We start from the raw sequence: 10,092 nt of genomic DNA, 5'->3' as shown, positions 1-10,092 counted from the left end.
TTAGTTACAATGTTTGTTATAACTTGAATTTATATTCTACACTAGATGACCGCAAGTAGCGGATAATCCTATACAAAACTAACATCTGTCAGTTTTGAGCTACAACACTAGCTCAACTCTAATTTACATTCAATACCTCTAGACACTCTTCTTCAGGTTGTCTGATGTCATCTTGTTTCTCTAAATTGTATTAGTAGGCTTCACATGAAATATCGTTTTTTCTAGAACTAGATCCAATTGTCCTTTGTTAGTATTTTATGTTATTTCGGATTCATTGAATGCCACATATCTACTTACAATGAATTTGCTATGTCCATCTTCTAAACACCACATCTTATAGCCTTTGACACCTTCTTAATACTCTATGAACATGCACTTAAAGGTGTTGTTCCAATTTGTCTTGTCTTATGTGCGCATAGGAAACACAACTAAACACTCTAACTCGGTCATTGGTAGGAGGATGTACACACCATCTTCTTGTGTTTTCATGTTTAAGGTTGTAGATGGACGTGTATTTATCAAGAAACAAGTTGTTGTCACGATTTCAACACAAAAGATCTTTGGGACATATGCACTTGAGAGTAGGCATTTCAAGTATGGTTATGTTTAACCTTTATGTTAGGCCATTTTACCGGGGTGTCCTAACAATTGATTTATGCCTAGTAATTCCCACCTTTTGCAATAATCATTGAAAAATAAAAATAGGATTCAAAATCATTATTTGAACAAAATCTCTTGATTTTCCTTTCAGCTTGATTCTCGATCATTGTTTTTCAGTGCTTGAAGGTCTCATAAACCTCATCTTTAGTTTTGAGAATGTAAATCCACAACTTCGTTGAAAAATCATCTACACAAGTCAAGAAGTATGTTGCACCAAAAGGAGATAGAGTTCTAATTGGTCCCCATAGATCAACATGTATCAAAATCTAAGGTTCCTTTAGTTCTTTGTCGATCATATCCAAACTTTGTTGTACAAGCCTTATCATAAACATAGTGTTCACATAAGTTTAGTTTCTTCACTTCGTCACCATATAACAGATCTTGTTTACAGAGTTGTACCATACCCCTTTTACTCACATACCCCAACCTTCTATGCCATATCTCAATTATTGACATCTCTTACAAAAACTGAAGTTATTGACCTAACTTGTACCTCACCTTGCAATGAATATAATCCATGCTTCTTTACACCCCTCATGACAATCCTTGAGTTCTTCATAACCTCTAATAACACCTCTTACAAAAATTAAAGATACTGACCCAAGTACTACCTCACATTCCAATGATTATAATCCATACTTCCTTACACCCCTTATGACAATTTTTGAGTTCTTCATAACCTCCAATATGTCATTTCATATCTAAATAGACAACCATTTTATACCTATTTTACCATGAGAAATTAGATTTCTCTTATTTTTAGGAACAAATACCACCTCTCGAACAATCCTTTTAATCCCATAATGCAACTTGAACCTTATTGACCCAATACCTTAAATCTTACATGGTTTATTGTTTTCAAGTAACACTTACCCTTATGTATATCTGTGAACTTCTCAAACCAAGACTTATTTGGTGTTATATGGAAGAAATTCCCGTAATCCATAATCCATTCTCCCTTATATTTCCCAAAGGTCACCATTAAAGCTTCTGCAGATTCATACCCACCCACCTTAGACTATAACAATATTTCCTCCTTCCTTTAATATGTGAAAATTATAACTATTTTTCCTTTCAGAGCTTAATCTTCAAGTGTGACTTTCCTTCTTACCGTGGCAACATCTTATATTAGATACATTACCAATATTTTCAGATTGTGGCTATAATTTATTCTTCTCATGATGATTGTATTTCTTTGTTTGTTTTCCTCGGACTATTAAGCCTTCACCACTCAAAGAAGCCTTTTGCTCATTTTTTCCATTCAATTCCTTTCAGTTTATGGCTGATTTAACTTCTACCAAGGATAAGATTATTTTCCATAAAAGAGAGTTTATTTTTAAATGAGATAAAGACTTAGGTAAATAATACAATAGCAATAAGGTCTGATATTATCATTGATAAACACATATATATTTTCTTAATCAATAATCAGTTTATTGAAGACATTCAATTGAGATTCAACAGGTATTTTTTCTCGCATCTTAAATGAATATAAGGTTTATTTAAGATAAATACGATTCATTAGAGATTTGGTCATGTCCAAACCTTCAAGTTTCCACCAAATTCTAGTTGGTGTCTTCTCCTTTGGGACATGTCTCATTAATTTGTCTCCAAAACTTAAGATGATTGCATTGTGAACCTTATCCATCAACATCTTCTTTAATTTTCCTTCAGCTTCGCATCAAGAACAATTTCATCTTGCAAAGTTTCTTCAAGACCCCTATGAACAAGCAATGATCGCATCTTCAATCGCCATAAGCCAACATCATATTGGCTTGTGAATTTTTCAACCTCATACTTCGCATATGCCATGCTTGAATCAATTCACGTTGTCATACGGTGAACTGACTTTATTTGGATTTGTAATCGCAATGTCGCGGTTAGCAAGAGTCGCCACCGACTTTTCTTTTATCCCTTAAGGAAAGGTGGAAAAGAACAGGAAAGACCTTAACTTTAAATTCTTAGGTTCGGGAGGTACTTTATACAAAGGGAAGGTATTAGCACCCTTTGTATCCATGGTTATCCATGGGCTCTTAATTGCTCAATCATTTATGTTTTCTTTGTTTGAAAAAGGTGGTTGAGAAATGTATGAAAAATGTTTTGAAAAGGAGAATTTAACTTTGTAATGATTCTTGCATGAATGTATACAAAGTGGTTATCTCATTTAGTTTTTGAAAGTAGTTTAGAAAAATATAACTTGGCAATGATCCTAGTACGGATGTATGCTAAGTGGTGATTTTCCAAAAGAAGACGTTTGAAAGGTGTGGGGTGTGAAAAGCATTTTTTGTTATGAATGAGCAATTAAGGTTACACCTGTCCGAGGTCTTTCCGGGCATATCCTATCCTTATGAGGGTAAAACTGTCCTTACTATTGAGAAGCAAGTAGTTTATCCTTGGGATATATAAGGGTCATCGTAGGGTCATCGATAGGTCATTGAAGGCAACAATTGTGAGGAATCCTTAGCATTCGAAGGGACTATCATCATTTAACCGTAGGCTACACCGAAGGGTCATCGAGGGACAAAATCATGTTTTCGAAGGCAACATCCGAGGGACTATGATGATTTTACCGAAGGGTCTTTGCTAAGGATATCCCCATATTCGCGGGACATGACCGTAATATTGTAATCGTGGGGTAATAAAGAGAGGTCCGATGTCATTTATTTAAAGTCCATGTTTTAAGTCCATTAGGTAATTATGGTGATACCGCATTAAATCGATACATTAAAATCAACATTACATTAAAAATTAATATAGTAAAATTAATTAGGCAATCAATATGGATCTTCACATTAAAGTGAAATGATTTAGGATCCCCCTCCATGAAGGCTTCCCATGCGTAAAGCGGAGTACCTAACCGGCTATTTCTTCGGAAGTATGCTAGCCTTTACACCATGAACACACGGATTAAAGCATAAAATACAATTGGAAATTGCATCATAAGATAAATATAGCAGCCAAGAATTTAGGCCAAATAATGCAGAATCATCATTAGGTAAACATGAAATAGGCAGCAAAAAGCAAAGCAGCCCCTGGCCCGGTCGCCTCTGCTTCGCCTAGCGAAGGCTCAGCGAAGGCTCGCTGCGGGCTCGCCTAGCGATGAGCTAGCGAGCGGCCACGGGTTTGAAATTTGAGAACATTATGACCTCAACCTGCAGCATGGCTTATGGCATCCAACATACAATTATATGGTTCAGCTTCACAATAGGCAAACACATTTAAATTCTCATGCAAGACTTCAAAATGTTTATGAATTTAATTATAATCCACAAATTAAGAACATGAGGTGGTACCATATGCCAAGTGAAAATACAAAACGATATCACATGCAAATTAAGATACTAAAATGATACCACCTGCAAAATACGGACACCAAATGATAATCATATGCCAATTAAGAAACTAAAGCGATAATAGTGAGGCTAACCTGTTTGCAAATCAAGTTGTAACCTTGAATTGGCGAGCCGGATTGAGTTGGACGACGGTAGCTTCGGAGTGAGTAAGCGGCCTTCAGGGTTTCCGCCTTCTGAATTCTTTGGATCAGCAGGGTTTCTGTGTTTCTCCCTCTGGATGCGTGTTTCCGTCCGTCTTCGTCCGTCTGTGTGTGTTTTTTCGTAGCAGAGAAGCAGGTATTTATAGTAGAGGTAGTGGTGACCTAATGGGCTTAAAATGAGGTCCAAAAATCTCAAACTTCGCAAGCTTCGCTAGGCGAAGGAATTGCTCGCCTAGCGAGCAAACTAGGTCTGGGCCTTTTCCTGGATCTAACGCTTCGCTGGGCGAGTGTCATGACGAAGCATTCGCTAGGCGAAGAGATTGCTCGCCTAGCGAGCAAGCTATTTTGGGCCCCTTTTGGATTGGGCCTGTTGTGAGCTGGGCTTTTGTTCACTTGATGTCGGTGCCTTGCAGAATAAGCCGGAGAGTCTCGAGAAATGCTTTGTAATACCAACGGGCAAATTTTGGGGTATGACAGCTGCCCCTGTTCAATATTCTTGAACCGAGAGAGTAGAATGGTAGGTGCCGTTCGTGGTCTGGAGGTGAAAGATTATTGAACACTTAGAATGCCCCAAGAATTTGCACTTGTTCATTTGTCTTGACGGAGATGGGCTTAAAGATGCCATCCAAGAAACTTGCTGAGGAGATTTCCAGATTGTGTCGTACATTAGACGATACCTAGAGACATGGGTGTCACACCGGGTCCTACATCAGACCGTATAGTGAACCATCCATTATGCTGTTGACTTCGTTGGGGAGTCAGAGTATGCTATACTGCTGGGGATGAGGGATCAGAATGGATCATACGCTAGATCGTGTCTGAGTTGCAGAATGAGCCGTACGTTAGGCTGAAGCTGCTGAAAAGGGAGTAGTCGTGTACTAGACTACCATTCAGGAATGTACCTGTCCGAAGGTAGCACCTGAGAAAGGGAGTAGCCGTATACTAGACTACCATTCAGGAATGTACCTGTCCGAAGGTAGCACCTGAGAAAGGGAGTAGCCGTATACTAGACTACCATTCAGGAATGTACCTGTCCGAAGGTAGCACCTGAGAAAGGGAGTAGCCATATACTAGACTACCATTCAGGAATGTACCTGTCCGAAGGTAGCACCTGAGAAAGGGAGTAGCCGTATACTAGACTACCATTCAGGAATGTACCTGTCCGAAGGTAGCACCTGAGAAAGGGAGTAGCCGTATACTAGACTACCATTCAGGAATGTACCTGTCCGAAGGTAGCACCTGAGAAAGATGAAGGTTTAACTTGGTCGTACATTAAACCGTATTTGAGCAGCATCTGGTCTAACTTGATCGTACATTAGACTGTATCTGATGCCTGGAAGGTCTAACTTGGTCGTACATTAGACTGTATTTGAGTTGTTGAAGGAGTCCTATGTTGAGATGAATCCGGATGAACCGTATGTTAGGCTGTATCTGTATACATTGTATTTGCAATAAATGTTTGGGATGGGCTTAAAGACGCCATCGCTATGAGGATATCGAAGTGTTGTCAGAATGAATGTTCCCATGAATCGCATCTGGAATGTGTATCTGAATCCTGTCTGTGATTGATAAAGGCGTCTACCTGAATGAGCCTTTTACTTTGACTATATCAGGAGGATAATTAACCTGCAAAGAAAGGTTAGCTTTATGCCATGTCATGATGCATGAGATGTTTTATGCTTTCGAAAATAAATGCGAATGTTGTATGCATGCGTATGTTGTGAAACGATGTAATGAATGAGTTATGCGTATGAGAAGTTCTGCTTGGGGACTCTACTGGGGAAAATAAATCCCCATCTACTGATTGGAGATATTCGTGTGGAGGACCTTCTCTCGGCTGGGGGTTCTGATTTCTGCCTGATGGTAGAGATATTCAACAGAGCCTGGCTAGGGATGGATGAGATGATCAATCTGCCTGATGAGACCGACCTCTGTTGGGGAATAGCTGGCTGTGCCGGGGAATACTGCCAACTTCTTCTGGGGAAAAACAGGCTTGCTGGGGGAAGAGAATTGGTAGTAGATTCATTGGAAGCATGGTTAGACCTTATCCTCGATCCCGAAGTCTTGTAGTAATTGCTATTGCTATTCTATGCATGTATTTTGGTAAACATTGGTCATATTCAAATGCATATATTAATTCAAATTAAATCAATGGACGTTTACGCAAACAAAACAGAAAAAACAAAAGTATCTTTTTTGAAAGAAGGCCTATAAACAGGCAAATTGTGTACAAGGAGACAGAAATCCTAGTAAGAGGAAACTGTCAAAAAACAGAGAGAAAGCTATGCAGAAAAAGTCTTATTGATTTTAAGTCTACTACTGCCATTATGTCTTCAAGCATCTCATCCCCTGCTGTCGGATAGAAGTGATTGGCTTGGTCAGTCCCTTGAACTTGGATGAAAGTTGACTGAGAACGGGACATAGTCATACGCTTTAATCCCTAATTTTTGCCTGGACCGCCTTTTCAGGTTTTCAGTCCACCAGGATACCCTTTTTTGCCCAAGCCGCCTTTTCAGGTTTTTGACTTGCCGGGTGTACATTTTTATATGTTTATCCCTAATTTTGCCCGAACCCTTTTGGTTCGCCGGGATGCCCTTACTTTTGCCTAGGTGCGTCGACCTAGCGGGTCTCTTTTATGCGTAGTATTTTTTAACTATGTCCGCGTTCACGGGATGCGGGAAGTCTTCGCCATCCATTGTAGCAAGTATCATGGCTCCACCAGAGAATACCTTCTTAACTACAAATGGCCCTTCGTATGTGGGAGTCCATTTGCCTCTGGGATCACCTTGGGGTAGAATGATACGCTTGATCACCAAGTCACCAATTTGATACACCTGTCTCTTGACTCTTTTGTTAAATGCCTGGGTCATGCGCTTCTGATATATCTGCCCATGACAAACATCCGCAAGTCTCTTTTCATCAATCAAATTTATCTGATCGAGTCGTGTCTGAATCCATTCATCTTCATCTAAGCCCGCCTCTTTCATGATTCTTAGAGAGGGAATCTGGACTTCCACTGGTAAAACGGCTTCCGTTCCATAGACTAAAGAGAAAGGAGTTGCCCCTGTCGAAGTGCGTACTGAAGTGCGATAACCGTGAAGGGCAAACGGTAACATCTCATGCCAGTCTTTGTACGTTACCGTCATCTTTTGTATGATCTTCTTGATGTTCTTATTAGCAGCCTCTACGGCGCCATTCATCTTTGGTCGGTACGGAGAAGAGTTGTGATGCTTAATTTTGAACTGCGTGCAGAGTTCAGTAATCATCTTGTTGTTCAAATTAGTACCATTGTCGGTGATAATCCTTTCAGGGATGCCATATCGACAAATAAGACTATTCTTGATGAACCGTGCCACCACATTCTTGGTGACAGAAGCGAATGAGGCTGCCTCGACCCACTTTGTGAAGTAATCAATGGCGACGAGAATGAAGCGATGTCCATTAGAAGCCATAGGTTTAATCTCTCCGATCATGTCGATGCCCCACATTGCAAAGGGCCAAGGAGCTGTCAACACGTTCAATGGAGCAGGAGGCACATGTACTTTGTCCGCATAGATCTGACACTTGTGACAGGTTCTGGAGTGATGGTGGCAATCTGCTTCCATGGTAGACCAATAATACCCTGATCTCAGAATCTTCTTGGCCATTGTATGTCCACTAGAATGAGTCCCAAAAATACCGTCATGCATGTCTTCCATAATCCTTTCTGCTTCCTTTTTATCCACACAGCGAAGCAGAGTCGAATCATGATTACGTTTGTATAATACTCCGTTACTCAGAAAGAATTTAGCGGAGAACTTCCTCAGGAATTTTCTGTCATTGATGGATGCCCCTTCAGGGTATTCCTGAGCTTCCAAATATCTTCTTATGTCGTGGAACCAAGGTTTCTCCGGTACCTTCTCAGTGTTAAGCTCATAACAGTATGCTGGTTCATCTAACCGTCCAATGGTAATCCTGGGAGCTTCATTGTCCCATCTGACTCTGAACATAGATGACATGGTAGCTAATGCGTCTGCCAACTGGTTCTCTTCTCGTGGGATATGTTCGAATGTGATCTCTTCAAAGTAGGGGATTAATGTCATTACCTGCTCTCGATAAGGGATGAGATTTGGATGTTTAGTATCCCATTCTCCTTTGATCTGACTGATTACCAAGGCCGAATCTCCGTACACACTCAAAAACTTGATTCGCCAATCTATAGCAGCTTTGAGTCCAAAAATACATGCTTCATACTCAACCATATTATTGGTACAATGGAAACATAGTCTAGCCGTGAAAGGCGTATGGTAACCCTCGGGAGAAATGAGTACAACTCCAACACCATGGCCCAATGCATTAGAAGATCCATCAAAGACCATAGTCCATCGGGATCCCCATTCGGGTCCTTCATCTGGTTTAGGTTTTTCATTATCCGTAACAAACATGACATCCTCATCTGGGAACTCAAAATTCATAGATTGGTAATCATCCACCGCTTGATGAGCCAAATGATCAGCCAACACGCTTCCTTTGATTGCCTTCTGGGTAGTGTACTGGATATCGTACTCTGTTAAGATCATCTGCCATCTCGCTATTCTTCCGGAGAGGGCAGGCTTCTCGAACATGTATTTGATGGGATCCATCCTAGAAATCAACAAAGTGGTCTGATTCAACATATACTGTCTTAGTCGGCGAGCAGCCCAGGCCAAAGCACAGCAAGTTCTCTCGAGCAGTGAGTATCTTGTTTCACAGTCGGTAAACTTTTTGCTCAGGTAGTATATGGCATGCTCTTTTCGACCAGACTCGTCATGTTGCCCCAATACGCACCCCATTGAATTTTCTAACACGGTCAAATACATGATTAGAGGTCTTCCTTCAACTGGTGGTATCAGAATCAGAGGTTCCTGGAGGTAGTTCTTGATTTTGTCAAAAGCTTCCTGGCATTCGTCATTCCATATCATCTCTTGATTCTTCCTCAGCAATTTGAAGATGGGTTTGCAGGTAGCGGTCAAGTGGGAGATAAATCGAGCAATGTAGTTCAAGCGTCCCAAGAAACCTCTTACCTCTTTCTCCGTACAGGGAACTGGCATTTCTTGAATAGCTCTCACTTTAGCCGGGTCAACCTCAATTCCTTTACCGCTGACAATAAAGCCCAAGAGTTTACCGGATCTTACTCCAAAAGTGCATTTGTTCGGATTCAATCTCAACTTGTACTTCTTCAACCTCTCGAACAGTTTGTATAAATGATCGAGATGTTCTCCTTCAGTGTGAGATCTAGCTATCATGTCGTCCACATATACTTCTACCTCATGATGAATCATATCATGGAACAAAACCACCATAGCACGCTGGTACGTTGCCCCGGCGTTCTTTAGACCGAATGGCATTACTTTGTAACAAAAAGTGCCCCATTGCGTCACAAACGTAGTTTTCTCCATGTCCTCAGGTGCCATCTTAATCTGGTTATAACCCGAGAATCCATCCATGAATGAGAATACTTTGTGTTGAGCGGTGTTATCTACCAGAACATCAATGTGCGGGAGTGGAAAGTCGTCTTTGGGACTTGCTTTATTCAGGTCTCGGTAATCTACGCACATTCGCACCTTACCATCCTTCTTTGGCACTGGCACCACATTAGCAACCCATTGAGGGTAAGAAGTAACGGCTAGGAAACCGGCATTGAACTGTTTCATAACCTCGGCTTTGATTTTCTCGGACATTTCGGAACGCATGCGGCGAACCTTTTGCTTAACAAGACGGCAGTCTTCCTTCGTAGGCAGCCGATGCACCACTATATTAGTATCTAATCCGGGCATGTCTTCATAAGACCAGGCGAAAACCTCTACATAGTCATGTAACATCCGAATCAATCTTTCTTTGACATTGTTTTCCAATCCTGCTCCTATTCTGACCTCTTTTCTTTCCACTTCAGTACCTAGATTTACGACTTCGAGCGACTC

The sequence above is a fragment of the Lathyrus oleraceus genome, chromosome 7 (assembly GCF_024323335.1).
Source record: "Lathyrus oleraceus cultivar Zhongwan6 chromosome 7, CAAS_Psat_ZW6_1.0, whole genome shotgun sequence".
NCBI lineage: Eukaryota > Viridiplantae > Streptophyta > Magnoliopsida > Fabales > Fabaceae > Lathyrus > Lathyrus oleraceus.
This window is presented reverse-complemented; position numbering follows the sequence as displayed.